Below are 19,847 nucleotides of genomic sequence, written 5' to 3' on the forward strand. Positions count from 1 at the left end.
TTTGCAGAATGTACTCCTTATTCCTTTAATAAGCCCCCTAGAAAACTGCTTTTCCCTTGAGACAAGTTTCCTTGGCAAAAAGTTGAATTCAAGAAATGGCTACCCCAAATGAGAGTCCCATCCCAAATCACAGGTGGAGATATTACACCCATTTCAAAACTTTCAAGTCCCTATACTGTACAAGCAGGCTCATGACTGAACACATAAGCCTTCTAAATTTGACAACTTTACTGTAGAAACTGGCTTCTAGAGTTCCATCTCTTCTTCTGTGCAAGCAGCTGTCTCCAAACTATTGTAAACAGGCAACCCTGTCTGCGAGGTTCTAAGAACAGTTCAGTTCTTTGAGGGAAGACAGTGCCAGCAGCTGCACACTTTTTGGCTCTCTCCTGCATAGTTCTTAGCATTAGATGACGGCTTTATCAGAAAGGAGTTCAAGGAGAGGCTTCCAGAGCACAAGCTCCCTGAAGGAGGGCTCATGGACTCAATCATTTTCTTTGTAAAGACTTCATCAAATTCCCTCTTCATAGCAGGATACAAAGTTAATGCACAGAAATCTCTGGCATTCCTATATACTAATGATGAAAAATCTGAAAGTGAAATCAAGAAAACACTCCCATTTACCATGGCAACAAAAAGAATAAAATATCTAGGAATAAACCTACCTAAGGAGACGAAAGACCTGTATGCAGAAAATTATAAGACACTGATGAAAGAAATTAAAGATGATACAAATAGATGGAGAGATATACCATGTTCTTGGATGGGAAGAATCAACATTGTGAAAATGACTCTACTACCCAAAGCAATCTACAGATTCAATGCAATCCCTATCAAACTACCACTGGCATTTTTCACAGAACTAGAACAAAAAATTTCGCAATTTGTATGGAAACACAAAAGACCCCGAATAGCCAAAGCAATCTTGAGAACGAAAAAAGGAGCTGGAGGAATCAGGCTCCCTGACTTCAGACTATACTACAAAGTTACAGTAATCAAGACAGTATGGTACTGGCACAAAAACAGAAAGATAGATCAATGGAACAGGATAGAAAGCCCAGAGATAAACCCACGCACATATGGACACCTTATCTTTAATAAAGGTGGCAGGAATGTACAGTGGAGAAAGGACAGCCTCTTCAATAAATGGTGCTGGGAAAACTGGACAGGTACATGTAAAAGTATGAGATTAGATCACTCCCTAACACCATACACAAAAATAAGCTCAAAATGGATTAAAGACCTAAATGTAAAGCCAGAAACTACCAAACTCTTAGAGGAAAACATAGGCAGAACACTCTATGACATAAATCACAGCAAGATCCTTTTTGACCCACCTCCTAGAGTAATGGAAATAAAAACAAAAATAAACAAATGGGACCTAATGAAACTTCAAAGCTTTTGCACAGCAAAGGAAACCATAATCAAGACCAAAAGACAACCCTCAGAATGGGAGAAAATATTTGCAAATGAAGCAAATGACAAAGGATTAATCTCCAAAATTTACAAGCAGCTCATGCAGCTCAATAATAAAAAAACAAACAACCCAATCCAAAAATGGGCAGAAGACCTAAATAGACATTTCTCCAAAGAAGATACACAGATTGCCAACAAACACATGAAAGAATGCTCAACATCATTAATCATTAGAGAAATGCAAATCAAAACTACAATGAGATATCATCTCACACCAGTCAGAATGGCCATCATCAAAAAATCTAGAAACAATAAATGCTGGAGAGGGTGTGGAGAAAAGGGAACCCTCTTGCACTGCTGGTGGGAATGTGAATTGGTTCAGCCACTATGGAGAACAGTATGGAGGCTCCTTAAAAAACTACAAATAGAATTACCATATGACCCAGCAATCCCACTACTGGGCATATACCCTGAGAAAACCAAAATTCAAAAAGAGTCATGTACCAAAATGTTCATTGCAGCTCTATTTACAATAGCCCGGAGGTGGAAACAACCTAAGCACCCATCATCGGATGAATGGATAAAGAAGATGTGGCACATATATACAATGGAATATTACTCAGCCTTAAAAAGAAATGAAATTGAGCTATTTGTAATGAGATGGATAGACCTAGAGTCTGTCATACAGAGTGAAGTAAGTCAGAAAGAAAAAGACAAATACCGTATGCTAACACATATATATGGAATTTAAGGGGGAAAAAAATGTCATGAAGAACCTAGGGGTAAGATAGGAATAAAGACGCAGACCTACTGGAGAACGGACTTGAGGATATGGGGAGGGGGAAGGGTGAGCTTTGACAGGGCGAGAGAGAGTCATGGACATATACACACTAACAAACGTAGTAAGGTAGATAGCTAGGGGGAAGCAGCCGCAAGGCACAGGGATATTAGCTCGGTGCTTTGTGACAGCCTGGAGGGGTGGGATAGGGAGAGTGGGAGGGAGGGAGACGCAAGAGGGAAGACATATGGGAACATATGTATATGTATAACTGATTCACTTTGTTATAAAGCAGAAACTAACACACCATTGTAAAGCAATTATACCCCAATAAAGATGTTTAAAAAAAAAAAAAAAATTCCCTCTTCAGACCTGTTTTCATGGTATCAGGAAGGACAAGCCTGGGAAGACGGTTAATATTTCTGTCAGCTTCAAGTTCATCTTCATCAGTTATTCTGTCCTCAATTTCCCGAAGCCTCCTTCGGGCAACTTCACACTGTGGTTCTCCTGTTGTCTGATTGATCTCTTCACAAGTAACAACTAACATGCCAGGTGCAGAAAGGCCACTAGTGCACGGATTTACTCCATGACCCTCTATATCCTGATGTGCACAAAGAATCCAGTCATTAGGACCAGCACAGAGCTGTGCTTCAGTTATAGCCTCTTCTTTCTTACTGGACAATCCTCCTCTCGCTTGTGTTTCTTTCTACGGTGAACTGCGGTGAACTGAAACACATCCGCGCGCTGCGCTCCCGCCCGGGCTGCTTGGGGCCCCGACTGCGGGGCCAGCCCGGCGCGTCCGGCCCCAGCTGGAAGGCCCGGCTTAGGAAAGCCCTTGGCGGCTGCAGGAAGTCCGAGCCGCCGCCCGGGGGGAGGCGACTGAAGAGCCAGCAGAGCGCCGCCGTGGCGGGGGAGACGAGGAGGCTGCGCCCGCGGCCCCCCTGAAATGCATTCTTCCTAGAAACACACCTTCAACCTGTCATTGTATTTCTAAGTTTGATAAATGTGCTCCTTTTAAAATTTACATATGCTGCTTCCCCAAGGCAGGAGGACCTGATAATGACAGTAGCAACAATGTTCTGAGGGAAGTGGTGCTTTGTATCAATCCAGAACTATCGTTTGAAAATCTATCTTTTGCTGCAGAAGAAAAAACTGCTACTGAACTTTTAACTGCAACTTTCTTTTTATTACAGAGAGGGTGCCGAAAACAGGCTAAACGATCACTAGATGACCACTGTTTTACGATTTTACGTTATTTTCGACGACTTTTTCATTTGGAAAAGTTATCTAGAGCCTTGGAACAATGTTGCTGAGAAATGCACCACCAACCCGAGGCTGTTCTCAGGGAACTCAAGGTCAAATAGGCACACATAACATTGAATTATGAAGCACCCTGCTGCACTCCAGGTTCAAATATGTGCACCCTAGGTCCTGTCTCCAGTGCATGGAATGAACTCTTTAGACAGCGTTTATACAGTTAAAGACACTGTATCATGAATGCCAAAGACGACGGTGACACCTTTTTTGTTCCTTTTGTAGAATGTTAAATGATCATCATGTGGAATTTATAAAGCATCCCAATTCACAGATGATAAGAAATAAGAGTTATGCTTATTAGGTAGCTTAAGAAACTACTGGAGAAGCCAAAGGCACAAGTCTGCTAGTAGAAGATAATTTCCAAATGTCTGAAAAGGAAGATGAGAAGAACTGAAAAAAATTCAGCATTTCATTTTAATCTCAGAAAAAGAGGGTGACTGTGGTGGTGTGGGCCTGATTTTTAGCAGGAGCATCTTGTCCTGTTAATGCACAGCAATGTCCTGATTACCTCGTTGTTCATCATATTGCAGGGTAGCAGGTTGGCCTCATGATTGCAGAGGACAAGTGCCGCCGTGATAGCCAGCTTCCTGCATTCATCACAGTTCTCGTTCCCATACCCAGGGTCCGTATCCTCTCAGTGACTCACAAAAGTGCCACTGTCATCACAATGCCAGGCATGTTAATATTGTAAATTGTGACCTCTAGTCCAAAAATAGTTATCTTCATTTATTATGAAAGGGGATCTTTTACTTTCATCAGAAGGTTAAACAAGTATAAGGCTCCCCACTCTGGTCTAAGACTATCACACAGCAAAAACAAATCTTTATGGCTATTACTTTTGTGTTCAGTTTTTCATGTGACATAAACTAAGTATGGCTGTATCCTTAAATGAACTCTCAAGTCCTTCTCTAATGACCTTCTTGGCTATTAATTAGACTTTCAAACTAGTACTTGAGTTCCGAGTCCAGTGATGAGAGAAAAAGTTGAGCTAAATAAATCCAAGAGCACAGTCATGTATTTTTCATACCGTGCTTTCCCAGGAGTGGTTCAACTTAAGTAAACAAACCCTCAAAATGGTGCCTCAGCTGTAATAACACCCTAATAGCCCTAGATGGACACAAAATCAATGCAAATCTCTAGACATTTTGAGCTCTCCCATTATAACAGGATATGCATTTTGCAGGATAACAGAGTAGCTTATTACAGATGGGGCTGCCGTTGTCCTGAGGATGCTGGCATGCCTCAGTTTCCCCCATGTGGTTGCTCCTTGCTTTCTGGCAGCTTGTGGAGAAAAGCCAGCAGCTCCAGATAGCACAGTGGAAAAAAACCACCACTGTGTTCCTGGGGTTCAGCCTTGACCCTGCCAACTACTGGCTTGCTCCAAACAGCCAGCTCTCTGTAGGGGCTTCTTTGACCTCTATTTTCTCCTTTTTTTCCTTTCCGTGATACTTTATGGATACTTCCATTTTCACATTTACATTGCATTAGAAAAATAGATGGCTATCCTTCAGTAAGATTTCCCTGTGTGCCAAGCTAAGTGATTTATGTACAAATTTATGTATTATAACCTCATGCAAGTTAGTAATACTATCCTCATATTCCAGTTTTACACAAAGCACTAGGCTGTGTGCTGGGTGTTCTTCCCTCCCTGTATATTCCCAGTACAAGGCTGTACTTTATAAATGAGGAAACTGAGGAAACTGAAACGCAGGGAAGTTAAGGTCACTCAGCTAGTAAGTAGACGACCTATGATTTGAACTGATATCCAAAGCCCATACTCTTAGCCATGGTCAACTGCTGCTGCTCTTAGAGGCTTACATATCTGTCTTTTGCTACTAGTCTGCTGGCACCTTGAGAATAGGGACAACATTTTAGTCAACTGTTCTCTCCTTTGTGTCTTGCACAATGTTGGAACTTAGCAATTCTTGCGCTCATCTTTTCAAAAAAGCTACTATTTGCTCTGCCTAAAGCAAAGGCCCAGCCCCCAGAGCCAGTTGGCCATTCAGGAAACATTTTTGGAGGGCTTCTTTTCTGGAGGAAAGGTGCTGCAAGGCTGAGAACCTACCACACCTAACGCTTCTCTCTGTACAGAGTACCCACAAGTGCACTGGGCCCAGGTGGACATGTTTGTCTCAGGTAACACAGTTCTCCTGGACCACAGCTGACTGGGTCAGAGATCTGGGCCGGGGCATCTTTAGACCGGCCTGTGGCGTCTGAGCTAAGTTGCTGTGAGAGCTGCGTAATAATGAAACGAATCAAATCCTCTCCCGAAGAGGTTAGATGTGAGACACACAAAGAAGGCACTAATGCCAAGAGACACACAGAAAAATGTCCACTATACAGAGGTTAGGAGATGACAGAAGACCTGACGGAGCTGGAGTTTGGGGAGAGGGCAGAGCAGTGCTGGGGGACAGGAAGAGAGGCAGCAAAGGCACCCAGGGGGCTGGAGTCACTGCTTGGCTCACCAGAGCTGCTGGTGTGTCCCCAACAATGAGCCTGCTCTCCAGGGAGCACTAGGCCGCAGGCTGCTAAGCCCATCTCCCCAGCTTCCTTCCTTCCTTTGTATCCCTATCACTGAGATCATCTCAGAATGTCTCAGAGTCAGTTGCTGAGGCAGGGAGGGGTGGGGCCCAGGCTAAAAAAAAAAAATGATGAAAACACGCAATCCCAATCTTTAAGGAGCTATAATCTAATGAGGCAGATAGAGATGTTCACAGGTGATTATAATCCAAGACTAGATATGCTTGGATGGACTGGACTATACATCAAAGGGCTCTCTAAAAGGGGCTCCTGGGACATCGCTACACGCTCTCATTACAGGCCTATTTGACAGAGCTGGGAATGGAGGGAAAGGGTGGAAACTGGGAAGACGAAGAAAGCAAAAACCCATTATAATTCTGCTCCTATTTGAATTCATATACTTCAGTAATTGCCTGCAGTGCTGAAAGAGAGCCTAACCTTTTTGTTAATGTTATCTTTAATAAAAACTCTCTCTTAGTATATTCTGAGTGAGTTTGGTGTTCATTAGGGTGAGGGACAAATAGCAGATGAGTTACAGCACTGCATCATGAAGACGGAACCTGCCATGACTTGTTCAAGCCTGAGCTGGGGCATTTACTCCTCCCCTTCATCTGAGGGGACTGAAATCACAGCCTGAATTACAAGCTGGCTTTATAACGTGCACCCTGGATATCCCGGTCCTGGACCTGCCCCACAGTTACAAAGTGAATAGGGAATCAAATCAAGTCAACCACAGGCTGACCTTTGTATGTTCAAGGCCTGGGTAAGAAAGGGGACCCCTCTCTTTTTGTTCAGATTGCGATCAGTCCAGTCCTAAGATTACGATGGAGAAGGCCACATCCTTCCCGAAACTTAACTGGTCATTCTTTTCTAAGCCTGTGACCTAGCTGCCTATACAGTCAGAAATTTGAGGTTGCTGAAGGGCAGCTCTGAGAAATAGTGGATCTTGCTTCTCTAGTCTCCTGCGGTCATGGGGGTCACAGAGTTGGCCTATGTTGTCTGGATGGGTACACTAGGACGCTATTACACACAGCCCATTGTTACACTGAACTGAACGGCCACGAGAGCAAATATGTCCCTCAACCTAATAACAGCTCACATTTTGTGAATGCTAATGGAGTGTCAGGCCCCTTGAAGCCATGTCTTCTTCTTTACCACTTCCTCTGAGGTAGTGGACAACAATAACTATTATTAGTCTGACACGGCAGATGAGAAGAGCGATACTTAAGAAAATAAGTAACTTGACCCAAATAACATGGCCGGTTAGTGGTGAAGACATGGGATTTGAACCCACTCTTTTGGACTTGAGAAGTCCCTCTATTTATTACCCCAATACACTGCTTTCCAAACATCTCAAGGAAGGATTATACTCTCTTACAAAGAGAATGGAGTGAAAGCAGTGAGTGTCCAGCTTCTGCAATAATGCCAGTAAATTGGTCAGTCCTTGTGGATGATTTCTACTCAAGCACCAAGACTTTCTTAGATATCTACATGGTTTCTTTCTCTTTCCACCTCTGGAATTCTCTTGTAGTGATTTATTTTTTTCCCCATCTTTGCAGAGGTTCTCTGGTGGAAACACATCAGCAGAGAGAAGTGATGTGAAATAATTTCTTCCACTGCCCAAGATTAGCTAGTCACTAGTTTAGTCCACAAGTAAAGCAGTGCCTATTTTAAATGCCATCCCCTGAGTAACCAGAGTCTGCAGCTTCATCCTGCTGAGCCAAAATTAATTAGAGGTGAATATCATAATAGAACAGTACTGATCGTAGCATATCGCTAAGAAGTGCTGGTCTGTGTTAATTAACATGATTCACCATCAACACTCAGCATATTTGTATACAATCAACACAGGTATTTGTCTACATAGACCAATATATTTTTTAGTGGTGGCAGAACTCACCTCAGAAATGATCCACAGATTCAAATGCTTGTCCCTTCTGCCTCTACCCAAACCCTGCCCACCACACACACACAGTGGGGTGGCCTAATTGTCTCCATATTGGCTATTTCAAAGCACATTGTACAGCATTTGGAACATATGAATATTTGGAAGCCGAGAAATAGAAAATGTTGGCATAAATGAAGCAGCACCCTGGGGAACCGACTAGAGAAGGATTCCTAGGCAAGTTCAACCTGCCTATAATCTCCCTTTCTCCAAAAGAATCTGAGTATTTCTCTTTTATTTTCATGCAAGCTAATATGCTACACTGCCTGCCATTTCAACAATTAGAAATTCAATAAAAAATAAACAGCCTCTTTTAAAAGACAAATATCTCCTCGAAAGTTAGGGGGCTATCGGTCAATCAAATTTGTCCAAATTTCTTTTAACCTATTTATTTCAGACAAACTGCATTTAAGAATGTGGATATCGGCTCGGTGCTTTGTGACCGCCTGGAGGGTTGGGATAGGGAGGGTGGGAGGGAGGGAGACGCAAGAGGGAAGAGATATGGGAACATATGTGTATGTATAACTGATTCACTTTGCTATAAAGCAGAAACAAACACACCATTGTAAAGCAATTATACCCCAGTAAAGATGTTAAAAAAAAAAAAAAAAAAAAAGAATGTGAGTTTTGCCTGAGTGTTGGGGAGGGAGGCAGTACGTCTTGTAGCCCAGGCTCATCCTTGACTCCAGGAAAGAGAAAAAATTCTTCCTCTCCCACTCCTCTTCCAGAGGGCTTCATGGGGACATCCAACTTCTACAACTCAACTGGGTAATTTTATCCATTCCCTACTTTAGCTATGTTATGGATTAATGAGGCTTCCATGGACTGGCTTGAGTAGTTAACCACTGTGTGAAACATGGTTTCCAGAGGAAACCACGCTCTGAATACTGAACATCTAATAAACCAATCTTTGGCACAGACCTGTTTGAAACTGGGGACTGTGTGTGCGTGGCTTCAGGCTGTCTCTTCCCCCTCCACCCCACAATATACTCATCAGACACTGACTGTTCAAGCATGGAAATGCATGTCAAAACAGACAGCTGGAATGCATAGCATGGCTCTGTACACAAAGCTGAAACATCTGGATGAACTGTAGACTATGCTATCCAGATGTTTTAAAATAGTTAGTAGGGCAGGCAGTACTTTTCTATCATTGACATTTTTACCTTTTTTTTTTTTTGTATTGAGTAGCCCTAGTCTTTATAACTGCAATGTTCCTTACTAAAACCCACCTTTATTCCAGAGAGGCAGGGCTTACTGAACTCAGTGGGTGCATTAGGCACTGTGCGGGGATTAATTCTGGGTTATCTTGTAAGATGCAGACTTGGTGTGGATCAGGAAAAGGGGAGCAAGGTGAGCGGCCCGTCTATAAAAATTCCTTTTTATCTTTTTCCTCCCTTTGGCACTCTACTCTGAACCAGAGGCTTGATCTCAGCTCCATTTCGGCTATCCTAAGCCTCTTAACTTTCTGTCCTCTTATGGGTGTCCTGTGAAACCTGATTCAAAAGCAGGATGTACTCTATTGCAGTTTTTCTCAAAATACGATCAAGGGCCACAAGCAGAGAAACTCGCTGGCTGTTTAGTGTGAATGCTGATTCCTAGGTCCTACTTGATCTTCTGACTCAAAGTCTCTGGAGGATATGTCCTGGGAACCTGTCTTTTAAATAAACTCTCCAGGTATGTCTAGTGCAAGCTTAAGAGAACTACTGCATTATATAATGCCTTATTCTGATTGTTTCGACTCATGAAACTTTCACTTCAATTTTAGTAACCTATAGAATCTAGAAATCTAAGTAATGTAAGAACAGTTATAAATCAAATATCAGGGTGCTTCTAAAAATGTAATGCAAGCAAGTTAGGAACTTGATAATTCATCACAGATACTTGCTCTAGAATCTATTCTGAAGTGTGTTGGGCATTTTTCTCTCTGAAATCTGATTTCCATGTAAGATCAATAAGGGAATATTTATATTGCCGATATGGTGACCATTTATGATTTGATTTTTACAAAATCCTTGCCTCTAAGCAGTTGACATTCAAAACAAATCATTCCTTCATTAGCCATAATAATACTTTATTGCCTCTGTTCTGAAGTATTCATTTTATTTCCATTATCCCTATTGTATAAAACAGGCACAAATCTAGCAGAGCCCAGTTTATCACAGGCAAATTGAACGGAGAGGCTAAGTAAATGCGATCTGCTAGGTTTCCCCCTCAGATTAGTAACCAGAAGAGTACATCTCTAAGAGCCCCCGGTTGGTCTGTGGGAAGCAGTTTGAGTAAAGAAGGTCTGCAATATGGAGCTACAACTCTTCCAAAATCATTGCTAAGCTAATTTATTACCATTGAACCAATTACCAAGTGAGTTGTTTGGCATCAAGGCAAACCACTTGGTGAGTAAGGAACTTTTCCACATTTTCCTGGGAAGGGCAGAGGGAGACCGTGGGGACAGAGTGCATTTCAGAACCTCCTCAGGAGAGCTGGCTCTGTAGAGACACAGGCGCTCCTGGAAATGAAAAAAGCTTCACGAGACCATTTTTGGTGTCTGAACTCAACTCTCTGCATGGAAAATGGGAGGTTACATGAGTGGCTTACGGACAGCAGATTGTGTGGCTGGGTTCCCCCTGCTGGCAGTGACTCTCTTAGCCTCACATGGCTTCAGACCAACAGCTGGAGCACAATGAAGGACTTGGGGCTCATCAGATGTTTCTGCAGAGGGACATGGCTCTGGGTATTCCTCAAGGCTGGACAAGTGTGAGTGGCCTTTGCTATCACTGTAGTTTTCCTATTTTTTTTTCCCTTACTTAAAATGAGTGCTACTCGGGGCTTCCCTGGTGGTGCAGTGGTTGAGAGTCTGCCTGCCGATGCAGGGGACACAGGTTCGTGTCCCGGTCTGGGAAGATCCCACATGCCGCGGAGCGGCTGGGCCCGTGAGCCATGGCCGCTGAGCCTGCGCGTCCGGAGCCTGTGCTCCGCGACGGGAGAGGCCACAACAGTGAGAGGCCCATGTACCGCAAAAAAAAAAAAAAAAAAAAGAGTTTTACTCTGTCTTTTTTATGAGAATGTAAATTTCATAAAGAGCTGGCCACATCGTGGGTACTCAATAAATGAATCAACTTCAAGATAAAATAAAATAATATTAAATTAAATTAAAAAAAAAGTGTTACTCACATTTCTGAGTTTCAAACTCAAGTATCTAGTTGCATTTGGGTTCTCAGGTTCCATGAAATGGCCCCTCTCTCTAATGCTCTGCATGCAGTAGGACCTCCACTGATGCCAGTGGGCTGCCTGGAATAAGGTTCTTTTCCAGAATCAGCCTTGGAGCCACCAGTAGGTAGATTTTCTAACATGGCTCCAATCCAGCCCCCACTTTTCACATGTAGATTTATCCCGGGAATCAACGGTGCAGAGTATAGTTAGTGCTGCTTGCATTTAGCTATCTCATCTCTCCTGGCTCACTTAGGAAGCATCTCACTTCTGTTTATCTCAAAGTCAGCTTCTCTACTTCTGTTAGTCATAGCAACTCCCCAAACGTGGTTGGCAAAGAGCTGTGGGACTGAGGTATCAGGCCTGTTGTTTCCAACTCTTGTGAGGTTCTGAGATGAGGTTTGTTTGATTTTCTTTTTAGAGGTTCATTCACCTAGGAGATGTTAATTTCTCAAAACTGGAATGCACTTATCCTCTCAGGCAAATCTTATCTAGGGAGAAGCCACTAATTGCGAAATTAAACGGTGGTTATTATTTTCCACTGATGGCAAAGCCTGAACTTTATTAAAGAACAAACAGAATATTGCTTTATGGGAAATTTAGAATAAACCTACCCAAATGGTATACACGGGTCTCCTCATGGCTATAAAAGCAATGTGCTTTATGTATTTACTTTATGTTTATACAATTAACATCAGGTATTCTTCTTTACTTTCATTTGTAAGTACGTTAGTACATTGAAATTTTTGTCATAAAAAGTAGAAATGTTTTATGAGTGTTTAAATATACACATAAAGGTTAAAAGCATTGTTCTCTGTATTTAAAAAAATGCCTACAGTACAATAACTCATCTTGAAATGTCTACGGAACATAATACCTATTATGCTGTTCTTTGTTTCCGCTTTTCATCTTGAAAATGCTTCCATATTCAAGTGAAATTATCACTGCATCTTTAAAAATCTTTTTACAATGTAAAACTTCTTTATGTGTCACAAAAAAGGGGTTAGACAGAGCTTCCCTGGTGGCGCAGTGGTTGAGAGTCCGCCTGCCAATGCAGGGGACACGGGTTCGTGCCCCGGTCCGGGAAGATCCCACATGCCGCGGAGCGGCTGGGCCCGTGAGCCATGGCCGCTGAGCCTGCACGTCCGGAGCCTGTGCTCCGCAACGGGAGAGGCTGCAACAATGAGAGGCCCGCGTAGCGAAAAAAAAAAAAAAAAGGGTTAGACAATATGACTTTCAGTAGCTAAGACTCTCATGAAACAATGCAGTGTTAGGCATAGTGGCTGATTTTCCCACAGAGGTATAAATCAGACTTTATAATGAAAGAGTTCAGTTCTGGCCCTTGTAGCTTTTGTCCTATGTGAGCACAATACATACATACATACATACTGTCAGCTGCTGCCTAGTTCCTGGGTCTTGATCATCCCCTTTCCCAGCCTTCGCTGTAGTATCTGCAGACATCTACCCAACCTGTGGGTCAGAAACTCGGTCGCACATTCCAGCGGTGCCTTAATTAAACCTTGTGATATTCCGGGAATTAGGTTGTCCGAGAAAAACTTGGGTGTCTAAGTTGGCTGCTGAAAACAAAAGTTTCCACTTTCTGAACATCTCATCAACCACTCCTTGCTTCCTCCCACGTCTTCACCTCTATCAGCTCCCCCAACACAGATACCTTCTACCAGTCCAACGTGTACCTACCACGTGGTCTATTCTCCCTACTGGGATTGACTCTCCTCTCTGAATTGTCTGCTAGGCTAAGGTCCCATTATCTTGATAACTCCTACTTCCTTAAGGCCTTGGATGGATTCTGATTTGGAATGATCATACTGGCAAGAATAGTCCCTGGTCCAAGCTTCTCGCATGACGAGACTCACTCCTCTACTCCCACGTCAATGCATTCCACCCAACATTATTAATAACCAGGAAAACATGCTGGGTGGGTATGGCTGCTTCTTTGGCCCAGGTCTCTTCTGGTCCTTTTCTGCCCTTTACTCAAGCACTTGTTGCCTTGGGTTTTGCAAGCCTAGAGCAAGGGTTTGCTGGTGTTAGGACACATTCTAAATAACTCAGCAGTGTCTAAAGGAACCCCAACACTTTCTCTACATGAACATGTAAAGAAAACTATGTGATCGCTATTTTTAGTAATGTGCCAAAATACGATTCTGGAGGGCTGAAATCTTATAGCAGGGATTAGTAAACTATGGTGCACAGACCAAAACCATGCTGCTCCCTGTTGTTTTAAATAAAGTTATATTTGAACACAACCATGATCACTGCTCATTCATTTATGTGTTGTTTATGTCTGTTTTCACGCTACATTGGCAGACTTGAGTAGTTGCGACAGAGACTGCATAGCTCACAAAGCCAAAAATAATTACTATCTGACCCTTTGTAGAAAAAGTTTACCAAACTCCACCTTATACTCATCCATTACTTCATCTCTCTGTTTGGATCCTAAATAGACTCCTACATGAGGGGCTAGAACCCAGGTACCCAGATACCTACTTTGTTGAATTCTAAGCTATTTTCACCAAAAGGGACAAAACCTATTTCAAATTAGTGACATCTGACTAAAGGTATTAGCATATGTGGGGGCAAAACCTGCAAAGCTCAACTCAAAGACTTCTAGAGGAAATTACTTTAAAAAATGCAGCCTAGAGTGAGGCAAACTTGAGATAAATTATTAACAATTATTGTAGTCCAATAGGAATTCAGAAATAGCAATCCCACTCCTTCGTCAGCATTCTGTTTGCAGTTCATTTACTCTGATCACTCCCTACTGCTAGACAAATTCAGCCTCACTGGATTGGAGAGGGAATTAGCGTTGATTTTCTCCCATTAAATATTACATAGGCATGCTTATAAATGGTTACATCACCAAGGTTTGCAAATAGAGAAGATAAAAAAATTTTTTTTTCTTAACTTCATTTGCTAAACTGAACCTGATAGAAAGAAAGCAAAATGTCTCATGTAAATTGAATGACTGGATATGCTGACATTTTGTTTCACAAAGCAGTCTTTCTACAAGGTTACACACATAACTACTAACATTTAAAATGGCAGAAGGAAGGGGTTTTACACCCTATTGTGCCAAGTTTTATTTTTTCTGCTGTACTGATTACAATAAAGGACTCATCACTGTCAATAGGCAGAGCCTGTACATTGCTTTTATCAAACGCCAGGAGGTGTAAATACAAACTGTAAAGAGAAAGATCATGACTCACTGTCTGACAGCGAAGCTACTAAACGTAATCAAAGACTCAGAGTGAACTCACAGTGCCTTTCAACACATTGCTAAAGAATCCTTTTCACTGTAAAACTAGCATAAAATGTCACAATTCTGACACTGCTGTTGGAGAAACTTGGTTTAAGGCATTTAAAACAACTTCAAGACTTCAAATGAACAGGAGTTACTCACCATAGAATAAGTCACACTGCATTTAGCCTGGACACAAGGCTCCTCAAATTGTAATCAATAACTGATTAAAAGTTGATCTTTCAGGGCATTAAAATCCAAAATTTTAGGATACTTGTTGGTGATTAAAATATGTCATCGTCGAATGAATGCAGCCTCATATACATCAACAACAAAATCATTGTTTGCTGTCTCTTATGAAGTACAAGGACAACGATTTATTCTCAGGAAGTCAGTTGGACCATGAGGTAAGGTACATGTTCTATATTGAGAAGTGAAAATCCTGCCCATGGTGTAGGATTCCGGCATCTTGAGTGAAAGGAACAGATGGGTAGGACAGTGGGACATGTGGGTCCAAGAGAACAAATATGACAGTCTCAAAGTTTCCTGAGTGTTACCTGAGTAGAGCCTACCTATTTTCTGCTCATCAGTCCTTTATTTTTTTTTAATTTATTTATTTTTGGCCGCACCGCATGGCATGTGGGATCTTAGCTCCCTGACCAGGGGTAGAACCCAGGCTCCCTGAAGTGGAAGCGCAAAGTCTTAACCATTGGACTGCCAGGGAAGTCCCTCATCAGTCCTTTAAAGGCACGTGTCTTCAAGGTCAATGTTACAGTACATCAGTCTATGAGAAGGTTGTGATCAAAGGACTTTTATGATTAATCACGTGAGTTCTGTGGGAAGCTTAATCATGACTATTTACATGTTGAAGTTAGACTTCTAAGACCAGCCCTTGGCCAGCCTCACAAAAATACATGCAACTTAGCTCTGTCTGGCTTCTTGGTGGTTTACACGTGCCCTTTGGACTCTAGGTTCTGAAGCATCACCTACTTTCACTTGCCTCTCCATGCACACTTAGCATGGAACCTAGAACACAGCTGTTGCTTACTAAATGCATGAGGCGTAAATGACAGCAAGAATGATTCTCATCACTTATTATTAAGCAGTGTGAGAACACAAAGACAGAGATGCTGTCCAAGGAAGACTGGCTTTGGCTGGCAATATCCACTCATCCCCTGGCCCAATAAGTTTGACCTCAGGCCTTTTTACCATATATTCCACAAAAGTAAGCCACAAACACTGCCACTTATTGTGGGGTCCAGTGTGACTAACTTATAGAACTCTGGCCGCACAGCCTGACTTCAATACCTGCCTCCGGCTCCTTCAAATTTGTGGTCCGTTAAGTTTCTCCTTCTGAAATTCTGGATCATAGTTGTCCAACTTCCACACAGCTGTCCACATTTTAAAAAATTTTTTTAAAAAAAATTTTGCGGTACGCGGGCCTCTCACTGTTGTGGCCTCTCCTGCTGCGGAGCACAGGCTCCGGACGCACAGGCCCAGCGGCCATGGCTCACCGGCCCAGCCGCTCCGCAGCACGTGGGATCCTCCCGGACTGGGGCACGAACCCGTGTCCCCTGCATTGGCAGGCGGACTCTCAACCACTGCGTCACCAGGGAAGCCCAGCTGTCTACTTTTAACCTTCCTTTAGTTGTGGTGCCTTCTGCTACCTCAACTTAAGAAGTCCCTGCTCTAACTTCTAACACTTTGGCATTTCCCAACCCGTAACGCTACTCTACTATGACAAGGAGGGATTCTGACCCAGAAGGAATAATCTAAGAAAAAGCTTCAGGGAGATATTTTAATTTTTGTTTCCTTCCTTGAAGTCTTATGGATCTTTGAGAATTTCTAGCAAAGGTGGGAGCAGAAGCTCTTTTCATCAATGATGAATTCCCAGGATTTTAACCCTCATCTCAGTGGATAACTGGTGGCTTGCCTTAGGTGATCTGCATGAAAGTAACTCTCACCCCGCAACTGCCAATCTTTATAGCAAAGGCTGAATAGGTTATTTATAACCAAAGCGTTGAGTATTATTTAACACCCTCTGTATACCACATTGTGCTTCCTCTGTTCTTCCCAAGGAGCTCACATCATAGTCTACCTTGTACTATATTTATTGCTTAATTTTCTTTTTTGTAATGCTTTGGTAGCTACTTGGGGACAGCTCTTTTGTTTTTCATTGTATTCCCCAGAACACTAGCAATAAAACTTGTAAAAACAAAGATACTAGAAATGCTTACTAAATGTGAGAAGAGAAAAAAGAAGCATATGCAAACATATCAAATTCTAGTTTGGTGAAACGAGTATTAAACTATTGGATTAAAATGAGACTTTTGACGAGTTTTTGTGTCTAGTTTTAATAGTCATTATCAGAATTACATACGTGTTCTAAAATCCTGCAAATGCAATAAATAACCTCTTTCTACTCCCTACCCCTCACTTCTTCATGCTTTGATCACCTACAAGTTATTTTCTATTGATGCTTCCCACTCTCCATGATTCTTGCCTAATGTAATCCCAAATGAAATTATGCAGGAGACTGTGTCCCCTGCTCTAAGTTTATGGGGATTTTTTTTTTCTTCATTAAAAAAATATTCACACTTAGGAGTTAAGGATGGGCAAAAATGGGAACTAGGTGAGTTTCTCTTCAGCCTCTTCAACCTCTAGTTGTTCTTTCTCTCTGCCTGAAATGGCTTCCTACTGTTCTTTGGATGTTCTGTGACCTCATCTCATTCTGACCCTCTCTCAAACTGAACCTCTCTAGCTCTCCTTACAAAATCTGCTCTCAGCCTACTTCTGTTGGAAAGATTCCAATATATGAATTAGTCACATGATGTTAATCAATGATAGCAGCTTAAGGCATTTTCTGGCTCAGAGGGATTCACATTTTGATAAGGGTCAATGCCCTAACCCCTAGGATCAAATTGCTAATGGTAGAATTTAGTAGTTTGGGAATGGCATCAAGGGTTAGAAAGCCTTCCAATCCCATCATATTGGCTGCCAGCTCTACAAGTGCAGAGAACATCCACTCGCACAAAGCTGTCCCCCATTATTACCATAAATAATGAAGAAGTTATTTTCTATGTAAGTCCAAATGTTAACACTGACACTGCTGAACTTAGAATAGAAGGGAAAAATGTCAACACGGTGGCTCCAAATAATTTTGGATTTGGTGAGAGCGGAAATGAGAAGAAAGGAAAGCAGGAAGGAAGGGGTAAAGACAGGAAAGGAGGACTGTCAACATAGGGAATGAAAGAAATATCTCTTTAATCTGAATGCTATTATATTATTAGATATACAGAATGCATGCATTTTAATGCCACTTCTGAGATCGACTGTATGTGTTAATCTAATTTTTTCATAAAATAAAAATGAGATTGATTTACAGTCTGTGGGGAAGGGGGACTTAAGAGACACAACAAATTTGGGGGCTACTAAATGTAATATGTAGAAGCTGAAAAACAAATTTCATAACTGAAGCTCTGTACCTTAAATTAATGTACAACAAGGAATACTGACTTTGGCAAACAGATACAACAAGGTTATTTACCAAATTATTATTAATTGAAGTGTATGACCAATCTGTCATTGCTAAGAATAGTGGAAAAGCAGTTCTGTAGTCACGTATTTTTGGAGAAAGTCAATAAGAAATGAATTTGCTCAACTGCAGGAGAATTTAGCTGCATTTGTTGAACTCATGATTTTTTTTGATCTTTTTGGAAAACAATAAATCACACACTCATAGAATATGGTGCTGTCCTTGAGTTAGGTCATGTATACCCTCTTAGAGATATGGTAAAAAAACTTAAGAGAGCATAGGAGATGATCCCACATCAAATAAATCACTAGGGTGGGTTTTCAAATGCATGTTACTGCACTGACTCTTAAGTTTCTTAGCTGAACTTTGAAACTTAATAAAGATCTCATTTTGGACTTCCCTGGTGGTGCAGTGGTTAAGAACCTACCTGCCAATGCAGGTGACACTGGTTCGAGCCCTGGTCCAGGAAGATCCCACATGCCGCAGAGCAACTAAGCCCATGTGCCACAACTACGGAGCCTGTGCTCTAGAGCACAAGAGCCACAACTACTGAGCCCACATGCTGCAACCACTGATGCCCACGTGCCTAGAGCCCGTGCCCCGCAACAAGAGAAGCTACCGCAATGAAAAGCAAGTGCACCACAACAAAGAGTAGCCCCCTGCTCACCGCAACTAGAGAAATCCCTCGCACAGGAATGTAGCCAAAAATAAATAAAATAAATAAATTTAAAAAATGTCATTTTATTTATCTTTTAAAAAGAAAAATTAATGTAACAATCAGAAAGATGAGCTAAAATTTCTTTTAAAGTGAAAATTTCAGTTAATTGTACAGCATGAATTTTACATATATTCTAAATAAAACAGAACAAGAAAGGTAATGTTTATTAATGTGAGTTACTTAGGAAAGGAATTAATCTGTCCCCTCTATCTTTGAAATGACTCTACCACTTCCTAAATCATCCTTTACTCTACTTCTCTATTTCCATCTTCAACCAATTTATGAGATTTAGCAGATTAGACACAGGTTAAGACTTAGATATGATACAATTATGTAGATATAAGAAGATATGTTATTAGAGAGAAGAGACATAGCAGATAATATGAGAATATACATATGCACAATTGTTGTCCAGTGAGAGAGACTAGAAATAATAGAGGAGACACAATATTTAAATTCAATATTTGGTTGAAAAATTTTCAGAACTGATGAAAAACATGACTCCACATAAAACGGAAGCACACCATATGCCAACAGAATAGATTTTTAGAAATCCACACCTAGACATGTGGAAAACTGCAGAACACCAAAAATAAAGAGATGGCCAGAGGGAGAACACAAACCAGCTACAAAGGATGAAAATTTGACAGTACTATTATCAACAAAATCATAAAGGGAGAAATTGACAATAATACAATAATAGCAAGGGACTTTTTTTTTCTTTTTTTAATTTTGGCCACACCATGTGGCATGCGGGAGTTGAGGAAGATGGCGGAAGAGTAAGACGCAGAGATCACCTTCCTCCCCACAGATACATCAGAAATACATCTACACGTGGAACTGCTCCTATAGAACACCCACTGAGCGCTGGCAGAAGACCTCACCTCCCAAAAGGCAAGAAACTCCCCACGTACCTGGGTAGGGCAAAAGAAAAAAGAATAAACAGAGACAAAAGAATAGGGATGGGACCTGCACCAGTGGGAGGGAGCTGTGAAGGAGGAAAGGTTTCCATACACTAGGAAGCCCCTTCGTGGGGGGAGACTGCGGGTGGCGGAGGGGGGAAGCTTCGGAGCCGCGGAGGAGAGTGCAGTCACAGGGGTGCGGAGGGAACAGCGGAGAGATTCCCGCACAGAGGATCAGGGCCGACCAGCACTCACC

At 41.9% G+C, this 19,847-nt stretch overlaps 1 pseudogene; it reads right to left on the bottom strand.

Moving 5' to 3' along the window:
• Positions 1 to 246: 246 nt before the first annotated feature.
• Positions 247 to 12,641, bottom strand: LOC114896580 (annotated as a pseudogene).
• Between the last annotated feature and the right edge of the window lie 7,206 nt (positions 12,642 to 19,847).

The sequence above is a fragment of the Monodon monoceros genome, unplaced genomic scaffold (assembly GCF_005190385.1).
Source record: "Monodon monoceros isolate NGI ecotype Baffin Bay Population unplaced genomic scaffold, NGI_Narwhal_1 Super_Scaffold_16, whole genome shotgun sequence".
NCBI classification, from domain to species: Eukaryota; Metazoa; Chordata; class Mammalia; order Artiodactyla; family Monodontidae; genus Monodon; species Monodon monoceros.